This window comes from Lynx canadensis, chromosome X (genome assembly GCF_007474595.2).
Source record: "Lynx canadensis isolate LIC74 chromosome X, mLynCan4.pri.v2, whole genome shotgun sequence".
NCBI lineage: Eukaryota > Metazoa > Chordata > Mammalia > Carnivora > Felidae > Lynx > Lynx canadensis.
The window spans coordinates 114850392-114863839 of record NC_044321.2 but is presented as its reverse complement, the minus strand read 5'-3'; the positions used below and the strand labels follow the sequence as shown (position 1 = coordinate 114863839).

General features: G+C 43.8%; 1 non-coding gene across 1 annotated transcript; it reads left to right on the top strand.

Moving 5' to 3' along the window:
- The first annotated feature begins 10729 nt into the window (after positions 1 to 10729).
- On the top strand, positions 10730 to 10813 carry TRNAR-UCG. The gene has a single exon. It is a non-coding gene; the product is annotated as a tRNA-Arg (tRNA).
- The last annotated feature ends 2635 nt before the right edge of the window (positions 10814 to 13448 follow it).

The window sequence follows — 13448 nt, the reverse complement described above, 5'->3', positions numbered from 1 at the left end:
AGGTTAGATCAACATGGGATCCTAGGCCCTTCATTTTTCCACGTAAAGTAATTATAACTAAAATTAAGTATTTTGATCTCCTTATTCCAGCATATATCTCAGACCACCAAACATTAGTCTCAGATGTACAGAAAAAAAAAAAGATTCCATGGTGAAATATGTTTTAGAAGCACTATATATCATCGTATCCTGTTTTTGGTGGTTCAGAACTTACTTGAATAATGCTCTGAGATTTCCTTCAATAATTCCTATATGACTACTTAATCCAACATCTGCACATCCAGGTTTTCACGAGCCACTTTTATTTACACATTAACATCTACTGACACAATGCGTGTAACTGGTGAATACCTTCCCTGCTGCCCCGATTCAGGGTACTCTTTTTTTTTTTTTTTTTTAATTTTTTTTTTCAACGTTTTTATTTGTTTTTGGGACAGAGAGAGACAGAGCATGAACGGGGGAGGGGCAGAGAGAGAGGGAGACACAGAATCGGAAACAGGCTCCGGACTCTGAGCCATCAGCCCAGAGCCCGACGCGGGGCTCGAACTCACGGACCGCGAGATCGTGACCTGGCTGAAGTCGGACGCTTAACCGACTGCGCCACCCAGGCGCCCCCCGATTCAGGGTACTCTTAAGAGGCTTAGTTCAAACGTTGTTCTTGCTAGTGTACGTGTAGGAGTCCCTTGCCATCATCGTTCCAAATGTCCAGAAGTCTCCTTTGGGCTTGCAAGGATCTCAGAGGCATTGTCTTGAGATGGCTTCACAGGGAAGCTGGATATATGGGCTGAGCCAGGACTCCTGGGACAGCCTCAGACTCCCTGTCCGCCCTGTCCATAGGAGATGGTGCTGTTGGGGACACTAAGTCCTTACTGAGTCAAGTTCCCATTCGTGTAACTAACGGAGAGTTGACTGGCATATCTCTTAAAAATGGGATGGTAGGTTGATCAGACCTCTCATTCACCTTGTCCTCCTGGACATTTGAAAACCGCTGCTTTGTTGCAAGCTCACATTCCCATTTTCAGGCCATTTTCCTTTTCTTGTGAATGGGACGGGGATCTATAGTTTAATAACATCTCAGCTGATTCAGATGTAGTTAGATTACTGACCAGCATGTGAAAACACATAGTTTTCAACAGACGTCTTCATTAACAACTCCAGTTTCTGTGGATTTACAGCATTCAGTTCAGTGTTTGGCTTTTTTCAATTGTAATACACATAATAGTGCCATTTACGTGCACGACCCATTCTCCTAATAAAGGAAGTTTACTGGATTGCAAGTGCATAAGTGTGCTGATATTGTAGGGATAACATGAATCTACTCTAATTCGTAGAAAAATGGAAACCGTTCTCCAAACTTGAATGCTGTGGTGCTTTGGCAGCATTCAGGAATTGGGGGAAAGCCGCACCTGAACATCCCTTCCCATTGGCATATTCAGTGACTTGACCACGGGAGGGGGGATCCCTCCCACAGAAGTAAACAGATTCTACCTCGGAGGAAATTTAAAAACAACTGTCAGCACACCACTGAGAATCCTGTCAAAATAGATGGTGACACAGGGGTATGTTAGGACACGGAGGCCGAGAAGGCATGCGTTGTTCTGTTTCCCTTTGGTTTGGTTGTTGTTGTTTGTATTTTGTGTTTTTAAGTTTGTTTATGTTGAGAGAGCGCACGTGAGCACAAGTGGGGGAGGGAGAGAGAGAAGGAGAGACACAATCCCAAGCAGGCTCTGCGCCGCCGTCAGCACAGAGCCTGATGCAGGGCTTGAGGGGTTGCGGGCCTTGAACTCACAAAGCGGGAGATCACAGCCTGAGCCGAGATCAAGAGTCAGATGCTTACCGACTGCCACCGGGGCGCCCCTGTTTCGGTTTTGTTTTTGCGGTACTGTGGCAGATCAACATCACACCGACCTTGGTACATATTCTGCTGTTTGCCTGAGCTTTGTGATGCATTGGAATTTATTCACATTGACCATATAAAATGTGCACAATAACATGAATCCTTGCGATGCCTCTGTGGGTACTGTGGATAACTTACCCAAATTACATTACACAGTTTGCGACACATGGTGAGCACTTAAATACACAGTGGCTATTGTTATTTTTCTCTCTACCAAAGGAGTAATAATGTCAGTTCAAGCCTAAGCTGGGCTTTGGTGTCTAGGTCTCTGCTGAAAGGTCCTCAGTGCTCCCCTCGCTGTCCTGCATCTGTCCACATAGTCCGAGCCACTGACTCGAAGTGCCGTGCCCGCATATTCTCAGATCATCCGCTTGCTCCCGTGGGGTCTAGAATGAGGAGTGAAAGTAGGAATAAAAGTCATTTCAGGGCGATAAGCTCCACTGGATTGGCTACTCCTTCAGAATGCTAACCTGCTCCTGCCACACGCAAGTTCTCACGGTAGAAATGTACGTGGGAGAACAGAAACAGACAAAGCACTTGAAATATGCTGAAGAGGCATATTTTCAAACATCTCGGCTCTCTTGGGAAGGTTTCACATTACATATTTACAGATCCTCCGGTCATGAGCTGACCTTGGACACCTTGACAATCCACGGCAGAATTTTCAATTGTTGTTGTTGTTTCTTGTCTCTTTTTAACCACAAGCTGTATCCTTGACCCACCTCCACTGGCTGACCCACAGGTATTTGCTGTTGACTGGAACAAGAATTAATTCTGTTCCATTCAATAGGCATTTGCTAAGCGCCTGTGTGCATTTTTAACTTCCAATTTCCTTTTTGGAAAATGCAAATAAATTATTTTAGGCTTCAGGGGGATTATTTGAGATGTAATTGTTATTTTCCAGCCTAGCTGTGCTGCTATTTATTTTTACATAACTATATAAACACAGGTGTGTATTTGCTGATATTTTGCTTATTTGGATGAGAAAATAGGAATCATTTCCAAAATAGCAGTTTTACAAGCTCTTGGGACCAGGAACTGGGTCTTAGTCACCTTTCTATTTCCTCATAACTGAGCAGAGGGCCTCGTACAAGGTGCTCAGTAAATGTCTGTTGCATTGAATCAGTCTCTGTACCTGGTATCCTCAGTGAAGATGCTTTCTCCTTTTTTAAGTGTTTATATATTTATTTTGACAGAGAGAGAGAGAGAGAGAGCACAAGCAGGGGAGGGGCAGAGAGAGAGAGAGAGAGAGAGAGAGAGAGAGAGAGAGAGAGAATCCCAAGCAGGTTCTGCCTTCTTAGTGCAGACCCTGACGTGGGGCTTGAACTCCTGAACTGTGAGCTCATGACCTGAGCTGAGATCGAGTCAACTCTTATCTGACTGAGCCACCCGGGCACCCCAACAAGATGCTCTCTTTACATCGAAACCCATCATCTAATGTCCTCAATGCACTGTCATCACTTGAAACACAGTGAAACTTCATGTTGAGGCTCTTGAGTATTTCACAATGTTATTAGATGGTAAAGTATATACTGTTGGAGGTGTTTAGGACTTGCCTGGATCCTCACATCTGTACACCACTGTTACAGGCAGATGAGCTGACTGTCTCCTTACCTGATTCTGGCCCTGAACATGAAACATATTAGAACATCTACTTTGGTAAAGGTTGCCTCAGTATATTCGTCATGGTCATTCTTGTTAATGCCTTCAGCTTTCCGCTCAGACTCTATCTGGGTTAGACTTTTAATTAGTTGTTCTCCAAGTTCCTCTGGCATGGGTCCCCCTCTCTTTCTCCCTTTCTCCCAACCTTCCTTGCACAGACTATTTGGAACACTACTGTCTGTGTCCAGGACTTGTATGAAACACTGGGGGTTCAGGACACATAACAGACTTGACCTCTTGCAGGAGCAACCAGTCTAAAAGAAAAAAAGGTAATAATAAGTAACTGCAGTGTAATATTTTGCTACGTGCCAAAGTGCTTTCCCAGGAAGGTGAACATGTTGGGCAAGTATTGGTGTTATTAGACTTGGGCACATGTGTCAGTATGAGTTTTCCAAGGCTGCTGTAACAAAGTAGCACAGCCCGGGTGCTTTAGACAAGACAAATGCATTGCCTCACCATTCAGGAGGCTAAAAGTCCAAGATCAGGGTGCTGGCAGGGTGGGTTTCTTCCAAGGCCTCCCTCCTTGGCCTGTAAATTGCTTTCTTCTTCCAACTATCTTCGGATGTTCTTCTCGTGTCTTTCTGTGTCCTAATCTGTTTTTTTTTGTATAAAGAAACCAGTCATATTGGGCAAATGCCCCTCTAGTGACCTCATTTTCATGAATTATCTCCTTAGAGGCCCTATCTCCAAATAGTCACATTCTGAGATCCTGGAAGTTAGGACTTGAACATAGGAAGTTTGGGAAGACACAGTTGAGCCCATAACGGCACGCAGAAAATTTGGCACCTGATAAATTACATAACCCGGCAAGGTATCCTGTAAGAAAGGGATAGAACTAGGATATAATCTAATGTCTATATGATTCTAGAATTCAGATTCTTCCCACACTACTGTGCTGCCTTTTCCAAGTTCCTGTACCAAAACTGCTGAAATTGGAACTTGGAAAAGGCAGCACAGTAGTGTGGGAAGAATCTGAATTCTAGAATCATATAGACATTAGATTATATCCTAGTTCTCTCCCTTACTTACAGGATACCTTGGCGTTTTCTAGGGCTTGATTTTCTGAACCCATCAGAATCTGACTTTGCCCATCCGCTTACAAGCTTAAATGATGCCCCCCTTTGCTCTATTGGTAATGATCTTCCTCTGTTGCACGTCGGGCACTTAACATGCCTTCCCTGAAGGAACTGACCTTGTGAGCATACGTTCTTCTTCTTCACGACCTCAGGATCCATCCGATCGCTCTGATGTAATTGGGCTGCCACCCAAGTTCCGGTTCCGACAGCCAGACACTCTGGTGTCCGATACCTGGACGCTCTGTCTCCTACACCTTAATGGAGTTCCATTTTGCTTTTAAAATGTTTTTAATGTTTGTTTATTTTTGACAGAGTGCGAGTGGGGGGGGGGGGCGGGGCAGAGAGCGAGGGACACCTAGAATCCCAAGCAGGATCCGCTCCGTCAGCGCAAATCCCGATGCAGGAATGCAGGACTTGAACTCCTGATCCTCAAGATCATGACCTGAGCCAAAGTCAGACGCTCAGCTGACTTGAGCCACCCAGGCGTCCCTCCATTTTGCTTTTTAAAATCTGGCAAAAACCCGCCTGGAAAAAGCTTCAGAAAGAATATTCCCAGTTGTTAATTTAGTGAGAGTGAAGTTATGTTAGCTCATTGAAATTTAATTGCTAATGGGTTATAAGATCTTAGGAACTACAGGCCCAGCATCTGTCTCTTTTTAGTGTCTCAATTATCACCACAATAATTTAATGGCATCCTGTTGAAGAAGCATCGTTGACATGCTAATGAATGGCACCCTGCTCATTTCCATGAACTTCACATTCCCTAGGTGATCATTTAAACCAGGCAATTTAGATTTCTATCATTACAAGGCCACACAGACTGACTTAAAGGTTGACCAAAATTATGTATATATATATATATAAAAACACACACACTTAACACTAAATTGCAAATGCCTTAAACTGTAGTCACTTATAATTTTATAAGTGTGCACAAAACCGGGACAAGCCATGAGAATCTTGGTATCTGCTTTATTATCTAATTTAATTGTGACCTACTGCACTTCAGTTCTTCCGCTTGGATGTTTTATCAGTGTCTAATGACTGGCGCCATGTGTATTATTTCGCTTTTCTAATTGTTTATTTTCTGTATGTTTCATTTTAATTTTTTCAGGTTACACTAAATTACGTGATTTTTATATTCAGTTTGCGTCATTTAATCCACATGCGATTACACGACACGCCGACTTTGTCTGGATTGAGCACTGAGTAGTAACAGCCTAAATTTCTAGCCACCTCACAGCCTTTCTAGAAGGAGGGAAGATCTAAATAAATATCTAAATAGATTTAATGTTCACTTCGCTACTTCCAATAACTTAGAAGCAGTTGCAATTTAAATTGAGATTTGTAACTGGCTGAAGAATGCACAAAAGTCATTTTTTTTTCCAGATTTTTACTTGACGTATTTAATGAACATGAAAAAAAAACCCCAAAATGGAGATGATTTGCTTAGAGAAAGCACTAAGCATCTTTTTTCTTTTTTTAGCACAGTTGTCCACCTAAGTTGCCAGTGGAATTAATTTAGCGTGGAGTTTTAAAAGCCTTTGCAGAATAGAGATTTATGCAGTCAAAAGAGAAGAGGACAAAAAAGAACAAGCCCCAAACTGAGCGAGTGAGGTTGGAAATAAAGAAGCATTTCTCAATAGTGAAGTTCACTTAATTCTGGCAGAAATTGCTAAAGGTTTGGGAATTTCCTGCCCTGCGGACCTTGAAAGAGAAGATAAATACTAATTTGTGTGGAAATATTTCCATGACATCCTGTCTGAATTTGGTCAATTAGTCTCCTTGTGATTGGGCGCAGTTGCTGAAATGGTAAACAAGAGAAAAGTGCCACCGCCGGGGGTGTTTCGACCTTAATCAGCGAGCCTAACCTGAGCTGTGTGCGGACCACGTTTCCCCGTGGCGCCGTGGCCTGAAGGCTGTGTACCCCGGCGACTTAGACTCACGATGTGAAGAACACGAACCTTATTATCTGGAGTGCATCCAATCTGAAGAAAATCCATTTCTTCTGACTCTCCCAGGCAATGTAAAGTAAGAGGCAGGCAATTATCTGGAGAGATTTGGAGAGTTCATGAAGAGCCCCGAGCTGCTTCTCCTCCGTGGGTGACAGAGGAGGGGAGTTCCTGTGGTCCAGCCCTCCCGGAACCCCCAGGTCGGTGTGTCACAGCCGAATATCGCAGGGCAGTCCCAGCGGCCGGCCCACAGAGACAGAACGGACAGGGGAGGCCACTAGCCTCACAGGTAGCGGCTCAATAGGGTAGGTAGAAAATGATACATGCCAGGGGCACGTGGGTGGCTCAGTCGGTTAAGTGTCCAACTTCCACTCACGTCACGATCTCACAGTTCGTGAGTTCGAGCCTCGCGTCGGGCTCTGTGCCGACAGCTCAGAGCCTGGAGCCTGCTTCCCATTCTGTGTCTCCCTCTCTCTGCTTCTCACCTGCTCATGCTCTGTCTCTCTCTGTCTCTCTCTCTCTCAAGAATAAATAAAACATTACAAAAAAACTTAAAAGAATATGATATATGCCAAAGCATTATACTGGAAGTTCAAAATAAAAATTAGAGACCAGGAAAGCAGTTGTCAGCAAAATAGACTTTACCAAAAATTACCTCTTGGCTACAGAGAGATGATATCAATGTTAAGTACAAAGAATTATATATGTAACTGAGCTTACCTGACATACATATGTTTCGGGAATACCAGTGATGGCCGTTAAAAACAAGCGCTTATTGGAACACCCGGGGGGCTCTGTCGGTTAGGCATCTGACTTTGGCTCAGGTGGTGATCTCACAGTTCGCAACTTCGAACCCCACGTCGGGCTCTGTGCGGACAGCTCAGAACCTAGACCCTGCTTTGAATTCTGTGTCTCCCTCTCCCTCTCCCCCTCCCCTGCTCACACTCTGTCTCTCTCTTTTCAAAAAAAGAGTGGCTCAGTTGGTTAAGCATCCTACTTCGGCTTAGGTCATGATCTCATGGTTCTTGGGTTTGAGCCCCATGTCGGGCTCTGTGTTGACCGCTCAGAGCCTGGAGCCTGCTTTGAATTCTGTGTCTCCCTCTCCCTCTGCCCCTCCCCTGCTCGTGCTCTGTCTCTCTCTCTCTCTCTCTCTCTCAAAAATAAAAGATTAAAAAAAAAATTAAAAACAGTGCTTATTAAGTACTTAATCTATTTAAAGAAGTAAATACTATTCATCTACTATATATAAGGTAACATACAGTGTGCTGTTAGGGCCATGGAGGCCAAGTTTCTATTCTCAAGGGATTTATGATTTGGCGGGGGTCTAAAGGAACCAGCATTCTTTGAAATTTAACTGCATGCCACATATCGTGCTAGTCCCCTTTCATCCATCATTTCATTGAATCCTTGCAATTAAATAACGTCTTCATGGCCATGGACATGGCAGTGGAGTTTCGGATTAAATGATTTTCCTGAAGTTACACTTTTAGTACCATTCCAGTTAAGATAGCATGCAGATTGCAGGTAAATACACAAGGGATAATGTGGCTGATATATTGGGAAAATAAAACAGAGTATTCTTCATTCCACCCCTTTTAACATAGTTAATTAGCTTGTTGATGCAGCTCTTAGCCCATCCAGGTGTGGTATTTTCTGGGCCCTTCTGACTGGGACTTGAGCTGGTCCCAATTTCCATCTCAAAAAACTTCCTCCTCCAGTTTTCCTAATCTCCTTCAATGACAACTCCTTTATTTCAGCTGATCAAACGAAGATGCTTAGTTAGTCCTGACTCTTGTCATTTTTTTCTTTTTCTTTGTTTTTAAGTTTATTCATTTTGAGAGAGACAGAGCAAGTGGAGGAGGGGCAGAGAGAGAGGGAAAGAGAGAGAATCCCAAGCAGGCTCCACGCTGTCAGCGCAGAGCCTGATGTGGGGCTCGAAATCCCAAAATGGGACATCGTGACCTGAGCAGAAACCCGAGTCAGATGCTTCACTGACTGAGCCACCCAGGCACCCCCTGACTCTTGTCTTTCTTCCACCCAGGCGCCCCCTGACTCTTGTCTTTAGCACCACATATTCAGTCAATTAACAACTCATGTCAGTTTTACCCTCAAAATATATTTCAAGCGTGAGGTCTCTTACTCCTGCCAGCACTCTGTTCTAAGTCACTGCCGTCTCCTGTCTTTTCTCTGCTATTACCATTGTCACTTCTCAACACAGCTGCCTGAGTAATCTGCTAAAACATGTCATGCCATGTGTATTTTCTGCTCAAAACGTTCCATTGGCACTGCATCTTATTCAGAGTCGAAGGCAAAGTTCCCAAGTTGTCCTTCAAGGCCACCCCACCATCTGGCCCTGCTCCCTTTGGGACTTCATTTCCTACCACTTCCCTGGCACTCACTTCAAACCCCACTGCCCACCTTTCCATTCCTCATATACACCCAACATGTGCTTGCCTTGTGGTGTCAGGTTCTATTTCTCAGGAATACTTTAATTAATTTATTAATTAATTATCTATGTATCTATCTATCTGAGAGAGTGAGCAGGGAAGGGACGGGGTGGGGGGAGGTGCGGGGAAGAGAATCTGAAGCGGGCTCTGTGCTGACAGCAGAGATCCAGACATGGGGCTCAAACTCACAAACTGTGAGATCGTGACCTGGGCTGAAGCCAATGCTCAACAGACTGAGCCCCCCAGCCGCCCCCCGGGAACACTCTTTCATCAAATATTCTCCTGGTTTTATTGTTTATATCTGCACAAGACACAAATTGACACGATCTATTTGGAGGGAAGTATGTATGAGATGCCTTGAAATATGCATATTATGTGAACCATCAAGTTTTCTTCTAAGAATTCCTTCGAAGGAAAGAGCACATTATAAACGTAAAGATTTATAGGCAGAGATACATAAGTAGTACAGTGTATTTGTGAATACTATGAAGATACAGGAAATAGAAGTGTCAAAATGATGGGGTTCTTTAAATAAATTTGACACCCTGATACCACAGGCTACTGTTCTTCCACTGAGAATCATGTTGTAGGACAGAACTCGTTGAAAATATTCCAGCAGATTACCATTTTATGAAATGACAAAAATATGCCTGAACCCAATGGAGGGGCAGATCAGGCAGGTACCTCCTTAGGTGTCAATAAAAATGGGACGCTGAGCGTCACTGGGAATATAATGAAACCGAGAAAAGCTTATTTATCAGAGCACCTTTCTGGAAGAGGAGAGAACAGATACTTGAATGTGGCAATTAGGGTGGGTCTGGAGTGGTGGGATCCCCAAGATCATGCTCCAGTACTAAAACATGGTTGTGAGGGGTGCCTGGGTGGCTCATTGGAGCGTTTGATCTCGGCTCAGGTCATGATCTCATGGTTCGTGACTTCGAGCCCCATATCTGGCTCACTGCTGTCGGCGCAGAGCCCGCCTCAGATCCTCTGTCCCTCTCTGTCTCTGCCCTTCCCACGCTTGCACTATGTCCCAAAAATAAACATTATAAAAAACCATGGCTACAAAATTTCCTTTTAAGGAGGGTAGGCCCAATTAACTAGGACTTGTTTGTGGATCTGCGAAGTGTACAAGTTTGGGACCCGAGTAGCCCAAAAAGTAGATGAAGCCTGATCCCTGGCGTTGAGATCCCCTTCTCTGATCTTTTACCGGATACTTAGACCCTCCCTTCTAAAGAAGTATAATGTGATGCAAAGGAGTCTCCGTAGTCTTTATGTGTACATGTTCATTGATAACTCTTTAGGATTCTAGGGTTATCATTAGGCTTCGTTGTGCTTTTCAGGCGTGTTTCTTTGGTGTTTGATGCAGGCTAATTTGGTAAAGGGGAAGAAAACAATTAAGCAGAGGAAATATTGTAAATTTTATAAAGATAAATCTGAATCATGACAGAGTGTGCCAAGATAGATTGTTCCACAGCGTTTAAAGATGCAATGGAGGAAAATAGGGACAGAGAAGAAGTCTTTAGATTTGAGGGTGGAAGGTTGAGAGCAACCTCGAAAAGGCGAGAGCTCAGTGGCAGAAACAAGCCTGCCATCCATTGAAGACTCGAAGAGAGAAAAATACTAATTTTAACAGAAAAATGAACAAATGAATTTCAAAGCAATATCGAGGATAAAAGTGCCTTTTCTGGGGGCGCCTGGGTGGCTCAGTCGGTTGAGCGTCTGACTTCGGCTCAGGTCACGGTTTCGCGTGCGTGGGTTCGAGCCCCGCGTCGGGCTCTGTGCTGACAGCTCAGCCTGGAGCCTGTTTCGGATTCTGTGTCTCCCTCTCTCTGACCCTCCCCTGTTCATGCTCTGTCTCTCCGTGTCTCAAAAATAAATAAATAAATAAATAAATAAATAAATAACGTTAAAAAATTAAAAAGAATAATTTACTTAATCCTCGAACCTCATAACAACCATATGAGGTCAGGCATTATTATCCACATTTTGCATATGACAAACTGAGTCAGAGATCTAATAACATGTCTAAGCTAATGCAGTTAGCGGTAGGGATAGGATTTAACGTCGGTGCTTTAAACAGTGTGAGTGCAGCCCTTAACCATTACGCAGAATTGCTTGTCCGATGTGGCTAAAATGAAGAGGGGTAATAGAGAAGAGAGTCTGGCCTTGGGAATACTGTGCACAGAGAAACCAGGACTGTCAGTAAAAAGGTAAGCAGAAGCAGGATCCTCTGGGAACGAGAATATAAAACAGAGTGCGAATGTCTTAATGCCAGAGTGACTTGTGAGAAAGGAGCATTTTCGGAATGGGATGTTCACTAGGCTGGTGTCGGACCCAGGGAAGAGGAAATGCGTGGGGATTTCGAAGAAAGAAACCCACCAGGCAGTTCCGCAGAGTGATGACTTGCTTGCCAGGCGAGACAGAAGGTAAAGGTCATCTCGTGCAGAGATTCCGGGCTGGCATTTTGTAGGACCGAGAACACTAATTAAAAATGGGCTGAGAGGTACTGACAGGCTTTTGACGAACTAGGGGGAGAAGTTAAGTACAGTTTCCATTGTAGTATGCTTATATACCCTCAAAAGTGAGATCTGGCCTCTTTCTAAGGAGTCCTTAGTGCGTACCCACACCGAGGTTGAAGACCGGGCCTAGTTGTAGGCTGGTTGCCTTCCAGGTGTGGCTCTGAACATGCAGCGTCACAATCCCTCAGGAACTTGTTGGAAATGCAAACTAATCTTTGTCACTGTCCCGCAAGACCTCTTGGAGCAGGACCCAAGAATCTCTTGTGTTACGAAGACTTCCAGGTCATTCTGATGACATTGAAGTTTGATGCCCACTGGTCTAGAAGATCCGCGAATTCGTTAGCACGTAGGGAATCCTGGAGGAGAATAACTCACCCATCCCCTCAACTTACCCTCACAAAGTCTTCACCCAATCTAGGCTCAGAAGGGAGGCTGCTGAAAGGCCTATGCCTGGCCTGGCTGAATCCAGATTCTGGAAGAGGTCAGTGAAGTTATTAAATGGATATAGCTGATGAGATAGGGGGAAAGTTTCAGTGCAGCTGAGTCGAAAGAGCCACATCAGAATACGCCTTTTACACGCAAGTAACGTGCACTCATTGTCTACATCTTCCCTCATCCATGACCCTCACCAGATGTCACAGATCGCTGGTGTAGGTAAAACTCAGAGATGAGAGGAGAGCCAACGATGTATATTGCTCATGTTACTTGATGAGAAAAAAGTTTCCACAACTTACCATAGCTGTTTTCACTCAGCCTCATCAAAATAGTCACATCTAATTGGCCACTTCAAGTCGCCATGTTTTAGTTTTTATTTTTAATTAATTAATAATTTTATTTATTTATTTATTTATTTGAGAGAGACAAAGTGTGAGTGAGCGAGGGGCAGACAGAGAGAAAATCCCAAGCAGGCTCCACACTGTCAGCAGCGAGCCCGAAGCCGGGCTTGAACTCACGAACCGTTAGATCATGACCTGAGCCGAAGTCGGGTGCTCAGCTGACTGAGCCAACCGGGCGCCCGTCAAAGTGCCATGTTTTAGAAGAAGGATCTTAGAATCCAAGAAATAAATAATACTCGCTTCAGAAAGGTGAAATTGGCTCATTGCAAGAATTAAAAGATTTTTCAATATAATTAAACCCTAACCCCTTTTGGCAACATGACTCAATTTGTGTTTTCTGGTGCTAGATTAAAAATAAAAGAATATCCTTCATTAACTGTTATCGCTATTCTAAACATGCCAGAAGATATTATAATAGACATATCCAGACGTTTGAGATTAGAGTCTTCTCTCAGGGTCACGGGCATAAATCTGGCCCAGGTTGATTGGACAGGAGTGAAAGTAATTACTACTGGATCCTCTCTCTGATGGATTAATTAGCTGGGAATGAAGCGACCGCGTGCAGTAAACCGTATTTTATAAGCAGCTTCTATTAGATGGACGATCAGTTGCATACAAAAATCACTTCTTCAGGTAGGACCAGTGTCCCTCTACAGCAAGCTGACAGCATCAAATGGCAGACTTTCTTAAACTTTCTCATCGCAGCTTCCTGAAGGCATAGAAAAGTCTTGGGTCCCATACACGAGGGCTATCTTGGGACTTTTCCACATCAGTCTGCCGTGAGCAAAAAACTTCTGTAAATCGGTTTTATTTTAGAAATTTAAGAAGAGATTGCCTTTCACTTAAAAATATATCCATGTTTATTTCGATCTGAAAATAATGATTTAACTCACCACCATCAAGAAAAATGGACACTTGGGAAAGATGTATTACTTTTGTCCTGTGGCTCAGGATATATTGCTGTGTTTTCTCACAGACCCAGGGTTGAATGAATAGTAGGAAGAAAAGTCGGTCTGGGGCAGTTTTCCTGGTCAATCCCGATGTCTGTAAATAAGA